The sequence below is a fragment of the Oreochromis niloticus genome, linkage group LG11, assembly GCF_001858045.2.
Source record: "Oreochromis niloticus isolate F11D_XX linkage group LG11, O_niloticus_UMD_NMBU, whole genome shotgun sequence".
In the NCBI taxonomy this organism is placed as follows: domain Eukaryota; kingdom Metazoa; phylum Chordata; class Actinopteri; order Cichliformes; family Cichlidae; genus Oreochromis; species Oreochromis niloticus.
Genome location: NC_031976.2, coordinates 26,703,158 through 26,715,800, shown reverse-complemented (window position 1 = coordinate 26,715,800; position 12,643 = coordinate 26,703,158). Strand labels below are relative to the sequence as shown.

The 12,643-nt window shown below is 39.5% G+C and overlaps 1 long non-coding RNA gene across 1 annotated transcript; it reads left to right on the top strand.

The window, feature by feature from the left end:
* Positions 1 to 11,779: 11,779 nt before the first annotated feature.
* On the top strand, positions 11,780 to 12,426 carry LOC112841778 (uncharacterized). The gene is made up of 3 exons (XR_003222234.1): positions 11,780 to 11,935; positions 12,180 to 12,227; positions 12,302 to 12,426. It is a non-coding gene; the product is annotated as an uncharacterized LOC112841778 (long non-coding RNA).
* Positions 12,427 to 12,643: the final 217 nt, after the last annotated feature.

The window sequence follows — 12,643 nt, the reverse complement described above, 5'->3', positions numbered from 1 at the left end:
CTCAACAATGCAGCCTGATGGCAGTTTGAACAAACAGTTCCCACCCAACACTGGGAACACATCGCTCATTTGGTCTTTCTTTCCTGAAGAACCTCTTTTTTTAGAGGCAGCTTTGCTCCATCATCATAAAAGCTTGCAATTATGGGAGGTTGCCAAGTGTTCTGAAAGTCACCTTACTTGCTGTTTGTAGGAATATTAAAAAAGATCTCTCATACACTTTAATACTTGACTCTCATAGATACATACAAACATAAACAAGCACTCAAGTTTACATTTTTGAGTCTGCAATAACAATTACCATTGCAGTTTTCTATTAATTGGTTCATAGTACTGTTTTTTGTCTAAATAATTTCTGTCTGGCATCTCAGAACACAGATTTAATGAAAAAGCTTTTAAACTTAGATCAAAGCCTTTTAATAATATTTTAAAATGGTACTATTTTGGCCACTTTCATCATGATTTTGCTCACATTTGGTGTCCTTATAAGTGAGTCATGTCTCATTTGGAATCAAACATTTATATAAACGTCTGTCCTTTTAGTCCACACTTTAAAACCCATGTTCAACTGTTTACATACACATTCATACAGCACTGTTATTGTATACACAGAGCACTATTCCTCTCACACACATACATTCATGACACATCTTGGCCAGTGTTAAGCCAAAATTATGCTTCAGTAGGGGTAGCGCAAAGGCAGTCCATGGGCAGTCACGAACTGCCCGTCTACCTGCAGAGAGTGTCTGTTGTCGATGGAGCCAGTGTACAAAATATGTGGTACAATTGGTCTGCAGGCTACTCCTGTTTGTGCTGTTGTTAGTCCATCTGACTGCCACAAAGAAGAGTTAAGTTATAACATACGAATAGCTTAAGTGAAAGTGAGTGTTAACAACGATGAAAAGCGACCGATGGAGCCACTATATGTATTTTGCATACTGTATTTTTTGATCATTGACATTTTTTACGTATTTGTTCCATTTTTGATGACCTGTGCTGTTTCCTTCATTATCCCAGCCCATTTTTCAACCAAGCTGCATTCAGCAAACCACAAACAAGTCTTACATGTCCAGAGATGTGCAGTTGCTGTTTTGGCGGACTGTTTGGAAGCACATTTGTGAGTGATAACCCCTCTCTGTACTCTGTCTGTAAGGAAATCCATGCGCAAACACACTTTTGCAGTTCCAAAAATTACACATCAGGCGTTCAGTATCTTGCCCAAAGGAGCTCAGTATTAAACCAACAGTCTTGAAAGAAGTGGACATCAGTTTTCCAAGTATTGAATCACAGCCCGTAAGGTATAGTCCTCTATAATGTAGCTTTCAAAACTGCATAGTTTGTATTGATGTGACGTAATTTATATTTACTTCCTCCAAAGCTTCTGAGCTGAAATAATCTCTATGAATCAGATCTTTCAGTATAGTGTTGTTTGTAGTCTCTTTGTTTTTCCAGTGTGTAGACATGCTTTCCTATAGTCCTTATTTACTCTTCATATTGGAACACAACTTGAAGTTCTCAGGAATTTTTAGATGATCTAAAAGCTGTCCTGCATGTTACAGGATGCTAATTTTGTGAAGACTTTGGAAAACTATTTAAAATATTTCTCTGAAAACCGAGTTGACCTGAAGTTGATCTGAAAAGTTGAATAAATATTTGACATATTTACATGGTCAGAAGCAGGGTAATCTGACTCAGCTAGAAAGCATTTCTCTGCTATAAATAGGCAGAGATATATTGTTCAGTTTTTGACATAATTCAGATAAAATCATTAATGTGACATGCAGATAAGACTTTAGATATAGTCACTGCCATTACTTCTGTTGTTAAGTGTCTCATATTTGCATTTGGCTAGTTGATTTGACTTGATTTGACACTTTTGTTTCTTGAGGGAGGCAGTAGTTAAAAAAAACGCTCTACCTAACTAGAAACTGGTACCTAAATACTTTATTCTACAGTCTGCATTGCCCATATCTCAGTCAAGGAGCTCAAATTGTGACTCGGAAAATGCTTAGGCCCATTTTTTCTTTTTTTAATTGTATTGGTGATTAAATCTGGGTACCTCTGTCTTTTATGGGTCTTTCTTCTCTGTAGAGGTCTGATAGAAAATGCGGACATGTTCTACGTATAAGCATTGCAAATTGTGGGCAAGTTGGCAAATTTTATGTTATAAGTGCAAAATAAATTGGAAAATAATATTTAATCTGGTCAAATGACCTTCATACTACTGTCCTTTTCTTTCTCTCTAGCATATATTACACAGATGGCTTGACCTCCTTCACATGATGAAGCCACTTGTATTTTTAGATCTAACTTGAAGGAATATGTCTTGCCATTGTGGAAGTACGTTTGGTTAGGTAATCTGCCCCTGGAAAGGTCTAAATTAGAACGCACCAACAGCGACCTATATTACCTCTGATTCAGTCTAAAGGCTGGAGGGCTTTCGGCTGTTCCAGCCCCACCACATTATAATTGTCACTTCCCTAGGGTTGGCATGTAGGTCTTATAAATTTTCTATTTCATCGTCATAGCTTGTCAATGTATAAGTAATGCTTTCAAGATAAATTTTTGATTTCATTTTTTTTTCCTGGCAAGAGCTACATGAGAAAACTGTTCTGCAGCTATTTGCTTTTTTCTATTATGTATTTATCCATTCATTTTAGGTTGTTTTATCCTTTAAAACGAAGTAATTATATTAAAAATAAAGTGCCAGTATTTGATCTTCAAATATCTTAGTTTTTTTGGGCTAACAGTTGATTACAGAAAATGTTTTAGTTTGCTAAAATGTGAGATCTGGAAAATCAGAAGTTTTGGGAGGACAATATTACTGAATGTCTAAATAGTTACAGGCACATTTTTAGTCAAATAAAATAAACTAACTTTGTGTAACGCCTCCGTCAGACAGGTCTACAGATCAGTCTGTGACCCACGGCAACCTCTGGTCACTTAGCTAAAAACTGTAAAGTCCCTGAATGGTTTGTGAGTTGTTGCTGGAAGTTTCAGGCTGTCACTATGTGAAATTGGTCACAGAGGGTCTTGCACCACAAAAACCTCCTTGTGATTGCTTTGCTAGGCACAACTTTTACTTTAAGGGTGAATAGATTGTGTGTCTGGTTTGTGACCCCCATTCTGCATAGCTTCACTACTGCTCGGTGAACATTTACAGACAAGCCGATGTCTTCCATGCAAACCAAAAATTAAAATTACATTCAGAGTTGATGACAAATGGAACCCAGAAAAAAACACAAATATTTTAATCTTCCATGCCTGAAACACATTTATTTATATATTATCACTTTACAAAGCTCAAGTCTAGAGCTTGGCTTAGACTTGAAACTTCCTCCTCTGCTGGATCCTTCACTGTAGACTGTACCTTCATATTTGCCATATACATTTGCCGTAGCTTATACATAGACATAGACTTACGGTACGTAATGCAAGTAATAACATCTTTGTTTGATTAGTAGCTTTAGCTTGGTCACTCAGTTAGTACAGTAATGCAAAAATAGTATGTGTTTGTTGCTTTGGAACATGTTACACTGAGTGCTGTTGCAATGATATTTGGATGACAATATTAATGTGTACTGAATACTTTGTCCTTCATTATCCTGCAGATTCCCTATATCGTAAGAGCTTGTTACATTCAGCTTATGGTTCTTCAGTGTATATGGACAAAAAAGGCAGTGTGACACAAGGTTTTAGGAAATAAAAGGGAGTTAGCACTTGCTCAGAATCCAATGTTTTGTGCCTGCACTTGCATTATAATTGTCTATCCTGTTGGTAGAGCAATTGCTTTTCTTCTTCTATGATGGATTTCTTTCTGTTCTGTTTAATGTTGATGCAAGGAGGAAGCCCTTGTAGCTATTTGTAACATCACTTTGTTCATGCTGGATAGTTATTTGTAGAAGTAGCAGAAAGAAAACACGTTCTCAAATAACAACATCGGTCTAGAAATGCATCCCTGTGTTTATAAAGCAGATGGCGCTTTTTGAATACAAATTAAATGGTTTTGTTGTTCTGTTATGTGCTTATTCCATTTAATTAGTGTCAGTATTCATTCAGTTTACAGCAATATACAGCAATTTGGATTACATGAACATTTGTGCACTGGCACCTCTCCAGTAATTTCACTGTTCAGTGCTTTTGATCCATTTTGGGATCTTAAACAATTGAGACGGTAGGGACAACCTGTATACTACAAGTAGTTGTTCTTTGGTACAAAATGCTGACTGGTCTAAACCAGGATCAGTTACTAATAAAATAACTTGGACTGATTGACTAACCAGTCATAAGAAAATGTTAACCTTGTTAACATGTTTTCTAATGTATTTATTTATTTATTTTTTGTGCTAGACTACACATGAGTAAAAATAAGCAGTGAGTACCATTCCTGATTATTTCCACAGTGAAACAGTAGTGCACAAATGACTGTCTCAAAGACACAGAGAACCTGGGTTATATATGTGGCACACCCAATCTAGCCTCATCTGGGACTTGTGAGAAGTGGTGATTGATAACAAGGCTTATGTAACATTAGCAAGATATTACTAGCTGTTCGATACTACAGGCAAGTTAAAGGGTTGGGATTTCTGTTATATTTTTAACAGGTTTGAGAGCAAACCAAAATGTGTTACCAGTACAGATCAGATTTTGATCATACCTGGGGTGTTTTTAAAAAGGGAAAAAAGAGAGAGAGAAAAGGAAAAAACAAACTTGTACTTTAGTCATCAGTTCTGAGGTGTTGATAAACACCTGGACAATAGATGCTGTTATTGGTATAAATGCAACATTAATTTTACTTTAACATACAAAGCAGGCTCCTGTCATGGCTGACAGGGAAACATTGTCAGTGACCTTTCCTACTGTAGATTTAATGAAAATAAAGCTACATGAATGAATTCATTCATTCATTTAGTCAATGGGATGAATAAATGAATGAAAGGATAGTTTTGTGAAAAGAGCACAACGTCAGTCAGTAACAGCCACAGCTTTTCAAAGGATTAAAATTAGATGCTAAAAGTGAACCTGTTCTCATTTGTCAGATAAGGGAAAAGAGATTGGAGGAAAAAAACCGTGTGTCACAGGGCTCTCACCAGGTTTACAATTCAAAAGATTACAGTGATGGACAGTGCAAATCCTTCGGTGTGTGAATAGCACGGTGACCTGTGTCCGTTCATGATCACATTTAAGCACGAGCAAAGAGGCAATGTGAAGTGAAAGCTTTTTCACTTCAATTAAAACCATTGTAGGTAAAAAATGCAGTTGGAGTCCTTTATTATTCAAACTGTTAAACAATCTTAAACATGTAAAAAGTTGATCTTTTGACTTATTTTCATCCACTTCCAAAATGCTTTAGAGAACCACGGCACATTTGTAAAGCAGATATGAACTGTTGTGTCTCCGCCAGCTGGCTTTGAATTTCACAGGTCCTTGTAAATTTACAATACCTTGTTTGGCCTAAGTCTTTTTTCGTCTTCACATATTTCCCTTTTTTGCCACAGTTCATCTTCTTCCTTGTTTTTCTAAAAGTCTTCTCTTTCCCCTCTGCCTTAACCCCTGAGGATACCAACTCCAGTGAAGGTGTAGGACCTGGAGGATACTGATAAGCCCTTTCCTTTAAACCTTGGCTCCACAGCCCGAGTGTGCAAAGAAAGAAAGGCAGCAAAGTTCCCTACACTATTACAACCACATGGTCACATCAGAAATCATGATGTCCAGCCAAGAATGTGGCCTTTTGTCTTTTACTATAGCCACGGGGACAGCTTTGAGCACATGACCAGTATAAAATGAGGAACTCTTCATGTAAAATTAGAGAGGGATGTGGGTAGATTCAATGTGATGTAACCTAGAGGATTAGTCAGATGTTTGAATATTGTTTATTAGAGACACGTAATCTTTTATTTAGTGTGAAATGAGAAATATGTGAGTTTAAAACTGCTAATCTCTATCAATTTAGCCCAAACAAAATCGGATAACAGTTCTGTTAGAGGGGGAAAAAATAAAATGAACCAGTGTTCTTAAGCCATCAGCCGTCTCACAGGTAATTTATTTTATCATGGCCATCTCTTTGCAGGTTCTTCTATAAGCTGTAAGCCATTTGCCACAACAGCTGTCATGGCTGTAATCTCCATGGTTGGAGATGGACAGATATCCTTTCCAAACTAGCTTTTCATTCCACTCGGTACCTCACAGGCTGGCAGTAGCCTCTTCTTTTTTCTACAGTTAATATGGGAAATGAGTCATTCAACAACACAATATGAAATCTTTTAGGTTATATTTTAGAACCATAAAGAAGTTTAGCATCGTTGACCAGATACTAATTGTTTGAAATTTAAATATCAAATTAAACATTCATATAAAATACACACCTCAAACATCATTGTAAAGGATTTTTGAACATTCATTCAACCTACATGGAACAGGCTGATAGTTTTCTCACATCAAAGACTCTTTAGCATCTACTCATAGAATGAGCAATGCCATGTAAATCCTATATCACCAGTATTCTGCATTGCACTATTAATACAGGGAAATTTGTGCTCGACTTTGTCTCCCAGTGGTATAATTATTATTAATACCAAAGTTGTACAGCAGATTATTATAAAAATGCCTAGCTTTTATTTGCAATCTCTCCTTTATAGTTGATTTTAATGGTATTCTGTCAGAGAGAATGAAAAATTAACAGTTTATTACACCACAAAGCTTTAGTGCAGAGTGCAAACAGTCTACTAATGCCTGCAGTAATGGATATAAAAACATAAGATCCAGCTGGGAGAGAAAACATACATTCGTGCATATCAAAACTTGCCGAAAGGCATCTTAGTGCAGAAAATGGGAAAACAATATAAATCTTTAATGCTGTAGTGGGTAGAATGACCTTTCTTCCACTTGGAATGAGGATGTGCAGGTTTAAAATACAGTGGTAATCCCAGATGTTATGCCTGTCAAAGTGACATTCATACTCTGCATTTTTTATGAGATCCCTCAATTGAGAGAAAATGAATTTCCCGTTTGACAAAGCACTTCATGCATGTCTGTGCTAAACTACTACATAGATGATATGCAAGGCTTTTGCTTCTCTACATTTTAGAGATACCTTGTTAAGCAATGGACATTGCCTTGTTTTTTATTTCAGGGATAAAGGTGTTTTACAAACACAGACAATAAGAAAAAGGATTCTTAATTATGTACTAACCAGGTCTGGACTGGGACATAAAAAATGGCACTGGCATTTTTTGTCCAGGCCACCCACCATGATTTGTCAAAACAGTGCAAATGTTCCAGTTCAATATGTTCATAGAGTTTTTTCAAAGCAATGCTAAAGCTGAGTACTACATGCAAAAAAAGGGAAATAGAATAAATAGGTCAAAATAGCCATTCATGGAATTCTTGAATCTCTCCTTTTCCTAATTATATTTTCCTCTATTTATTTTCTTACTACATTAATTACATCTTCCTCCATCTCGTCCTCACTCTGTTGTTGTGTCTGGTTACCTTTCTCATGCATTTGTCTTGTTAGTAGCTCGAGTTTGTTAGTAGTTGTTGCTGGTAGTACTGTTCATGGTGCAGCTGCTGTAACAGTAGCAACCCTGGCAACTAACGTTGATTAATTTGACACATTTTGCTGCTGTTTACATTTGATTTTTCTCTTTTTATAGTATAGAACGTTTAAAAAAGGTGAATACTTGGGTTCTCTAAATTTCTGGCAATAACCACAACTGTCTATGTGCTCAGTGAATAACTCAGGCAGCACAAACCCAAGAAAGAGGAAGAAGAGGAGGAACCATCATGGAAGGACAAGCCCCTACACGGTATGTACCACTGGCAGATAGAGGAAGTGGCTGAATCCTACCATTGGCTGGACAAAGCTGGACTGAAAGACAGCACAAAGGATTAATTATGGCCGCACAGGAACAAGATCTGAGCACAAGATCCATAGAGGCTGGGGTCTATCGCACCAGGCAAGACCCCAGGTGCAGGCTGTGTAAAGATGTGCCTGAGACAATCCAGCACATGAAAGCAGGGTGCAAGATGCTAGCAGGCCGGACATACATGGAACGCCATAACCAAGTGCCCGGCATAGTATACTGAAACATCTGTGTGGTCTGGAAGTCCTGAGGTCAAAATGGTACACGCCCCCTAGGGTGGTCGAGAATGACCGATCTAAGATCCTGTGGCACTTCAAGATACAGACGGACAAAATGGTGGTGGCTAACGAATTGGACATAGTAGTGGTAGTAGTAGTGGTAGACAAGTTGGCCGTAGTGATCAATGTAGCGATACTGAATGACAGCAACGTCAGGACGAAGGAACACGAGAAGTGGGTGAAGTTAGAAGTTGTCCCAGTGGTAACCTGAGTGCTAGGTGGAGTGACTCCCAAGCTAGGCGAGTGGCTCCAGCATATCCCAGGAACAGCATCTGAGATTTCTGTCCAGAAGAGCGCAGTCCTAGGAACAGCTAAGATACTGCGCAGGACCCTCAAGCTCCCAGGCCTCTGGTAGAGGACCCGAGCTTGAAGTATAGTTCGACCGCAGGGGAAAAAGGGAATTTTTTTTATTTTTTATCTATATATACTATCCCAATCAAAAGTTAAAGACCTCTTGAAAAATGACAAGAAATCATATTTTTCATGGTTGGATCTTAACAAGGTTCCAAGTAGAGCTTCAACATGCAACAGGAAGAAATGGGAGTGAGACAGAAAATTTTATGGGGCATGCAGTTTATTGAAAACAATGCCTAAACTGAAACAGGCTGTTTTTGCCATATTTCAAGTGGTCTTAAACTTTTGATCAGGACTGTATAGGGATGTTCTGAGCACCTAATATCTTAGTTGAATAAAAGAAGAAACAAAACTAGACTAACTGACTAGTCTAAAACTAAGAAAAGTTACATTTGAGGAGTGTTTATTTATAAAAAATCTCTAAACAAAGGCATTTTAAACCACAATCACATTCTTTAATAATGAGTCATGCTGCTTAACTGTGCACCACAGTTCTTCTAGTTATTTGAAGTTGGGGGTAGCATGGAAGCCCAGACTTCCCTCTCACCAGCCACCTCCTCCAGCTTATCTGGGGAAATGTCGAGGTGTTGCCAGACCATCCAATAGATATAATTTCTTCAGCAGGTCTACCCCAGGGCCTCCTCCCGGCAGGACATGCCTGGTCAGAACACCTTACCCAGGAGGCACCCGTCTCCTTTTGATGTGGAGGAGCAATGTCTATAATCTGTGCCCCTCTTGAATGACTGAACTCCTCACCCAGTCGCTAAAGAAGAGTCCATCCACCTTTTGGAGAAAGTTCGTTTCTGCTGCTTTATCCATAATCTCATTTTTTGTCTTTAACTAGTAATAATAGTTAAAAAAAAACTAGCAATAATAGTATTATAAAAAAGATCAGGCTGAGAATTTATGCCATTTCTCAACAATGATGCTCCAACTGGTGGAAGATGGTTGTATAACATGTTGAGTTTTACTTCTCGTCCTCACCTCTCCCAGCTGGAGAAGAAGAGTCATGAGGCTGAATTATCCTTTCATCAAAGCTTTATTACCAATGCGCATTGGGAGATCACACTAGTTGCAGCCACAGCAAGCACCAAGTGGATCTGAGGAGCAGTTCCTCAGTCTGTTCAATATAAAGGCTCTGGGTGCTTCCTTAAGGGACTGCCCCTATAGTTCTCTAGTAGTCACACAAGCATCTTGCAACCTTTAGATTACATGCTTAGTCACGGGGGCACAGGTGAGCCCTCCCTCGTGCTCACTACAGTCAGCAAAACGAGTCATAAAAAGAATACATGTTGTTTCCTTATCAAGCACACCCAAGGACACACCCCCTAACGATCACATAGAAAGGTACACTCCCCAACTGGCCCTCTGTAGTTTCCTGCTTTTCTACTCTTCTTTTCAACCTACTGCTTATCTCTGCACGTCAGAGGGGAACTGAAACATGCCACCTGAAACATGCCACCTACTCTAGTACTTTCTCACAAACATTGACATTAAGACTAGTCCGTGTGGTCCAATGATTACCTGGCAGCCACTTCTTCTTTCCACTGTCTGTAGTAAGGCTGCCTTGGTGGCCTTCCATAGGCAATGACAGTGAAAAAGATGGTGCCAGACTGATGGGATCGACAGTTGAATCTCTTAACTTAAGAAGGACAGGTGTTCATACGACAGGGAAGCCTCAGGTGCCAAGAAGCAGAAGAGTGGCAGAAGAGGTCACGGAATTATGGGGATATTTGACCTAGGCCAGGTGCGAGCTTCAGGCTAGATTGTTTGGTCTGGACCATGCAGTGCAGGGGATCCTCCAGCTCCTGGTTCACCCTCTGTCTGCCCATTAGTCTGTTGGTGGAAGCCAGAAGAAAGACTAACCGTGGCTCCAATGTAGTATAGAATTCCTTCTACACCTTAGAGGTGAACTGTCATTCTTGATTCAAAACAATGTCAGCTGAAATGCCATGCAGTCTGAAGATGTGGTTTGTCAGCAGATGGCAGAAAGCAAGTTTGTTAGAGCCACAAAGTGCATGGCCTTGGGAAAATGATGCACATTGATTCGAATGGCAGGATTACCTTTTGACAGTGGCAAACCAGTAGTGAAGTGGGTCCAGGTCTTGCTCTGAACATAGACTGGGTAGGTGGTGATATACTCTTGGACGATCACAAGCCAAGGACAACTACCAAAACGTTGGTGGCAAGAGATGGTTAAGCTCTGAACTGGGTGGCTTCTTTGGTGGCCCATTACCAGGGTCGGGCTCTACTTGCTGACTTAATCAGAGACATGATGATGATGATTTATAGTGCTTCTTGTTTTTCCGAGGCACATAACTGCCTGCAGCAGGCATCTGGCTTGATGCCCTCTCCGGCCATCAAGGAAATTGGATGGTAAATTATGGTAAAACTGAATCATGCAAAGTAAGCCCACCTGGCATGTCGAGGATTTAAGCACTTGGCAGATGGCAGGTTCTTGTGGTTAGTACATACGATGAATGGCAGTTAGGAGCCCTCAAGCCAATGTCCCCAGTCTTCCAAGGACAATTTTACTGCCAAGAGTTCTCAATTGCTGACGTTATAGTTCTGTTCTGAGGGGAAAAGGTAGCAAAAGAAAACGGCACAGGGATGCATTTTTTAAAATGTTGTTATGGCAGAACAGCACCTACCCTGGTGTCAGAACAAAGGAAGAGAAATTCCCAAAGTACATCATTCATAAATGCCTGAAAAATGGCCAGGGCACTGGTGAGGTCAAAGGTGAGGTACTGGTAATGGCATAGATGGGTGTTTAAGTCAGTTTTCCACTTATCACTCTCCTTGATTATTATCAGGTGGTAAGCGTTCTACTGGTACAGTTTAGTAAAGATTGTATTCCCCGTCAATTCTGGGGTTATGGAGCTACAGCCAAAGAAAACCCAACACTAGTGGAGTCTCAGGAGCCTCATGGATGTATAGGTTGAGGTACTCTGTGAATCACTGACAGAACGAGATGAACCGGGGTGTGATGATGAGCTATCCTTTTTAGGATGCTCTTGTTGAGGGCTGTCACTTGAAGCGTTGCAAAGAAGAGGCTTCTGGGTTGATGCCAATATGAGTAGCAACACCCCAGTGCAGGAAACTCTGTTCTACTTCAGAATTAACTAAGACTTGTATGGTTAAAGAATTTGACTGGGTAACGCCACTTTTACTGTCGGACACTCTCTTTTGGTTGCTTAAGGCATAAACAAGTCTATTTTTTTTTTTCACAAAACATATATTCACTGCTTTATTTTTTTCCCCGTGGTTTGCCCCAAGCAAGACAAGACCTACCCAGCTGCATGGATTCAAGGGACAGGGCGCTGGGACCCGCTTACTACTATTCCACTTCTGATGGGTCACTGGAAGTGGAGTGCCTGGAGCTGTAGTTCTTTTTGCGGTGGTTTTTAATGCAGAGAAAGACCAAAGAGTTTAACAAGTCAAGTAATTCTTTAGCAACTAATTCATCTTACATGTTCTCACTTAGACTATGCAAAAAGGTTCCACAGAGGACCCTTTCCTCCCAGTCTGTTTCTTTGGCTGTTATCCAAAAATCAACTGCCCTTCTTCCCTCCCAGAGGCTGAACATTGTATGAGCATTAATATCTGCGTTAGAGTCCTTTTAAACACAATTTTAAAATTCTCCCCCCCAAAAATGAGAAAATTAAATATCTTCATCCCTCTCCAGCACTGCCTAAGCCTATTTTAATGCCCGGCCTCTATACAGATTAACCAGGTAGGTGATTTCTTGTTGGAGTAATGGGTGTGATCATTGAGTTAGTAATCTATGACAGTTTTCTCGCTCACCAGGTGAAGACTTCGGGGCTAGATATGAATCCTTCAGGTATTTCTGCAGCAGAAGGTGGAGGTATTTGAGCAAATGGAGCTGCTGGTTTAAACAATGTGCACATTTTCTAGAGCATACCTTGTGTATCAATGGGTTGTTTGAGAATAACGTCCTGTCGATCATAGAGATAACAGAGAGCCTTGTCGAGTTCCATCAGAACTGCTGCCTGGTTGGAAATAGCCTTCCTTACTGGATCTGTGTCCATTGTTTCCATCTTTTTGCTAGATTGTTCTGTTAAGCAGCCTGAGGACATCTGGACATAAATGCAGAGCACAGATGTAAATTTAAAGGATGTTTTATTAAAG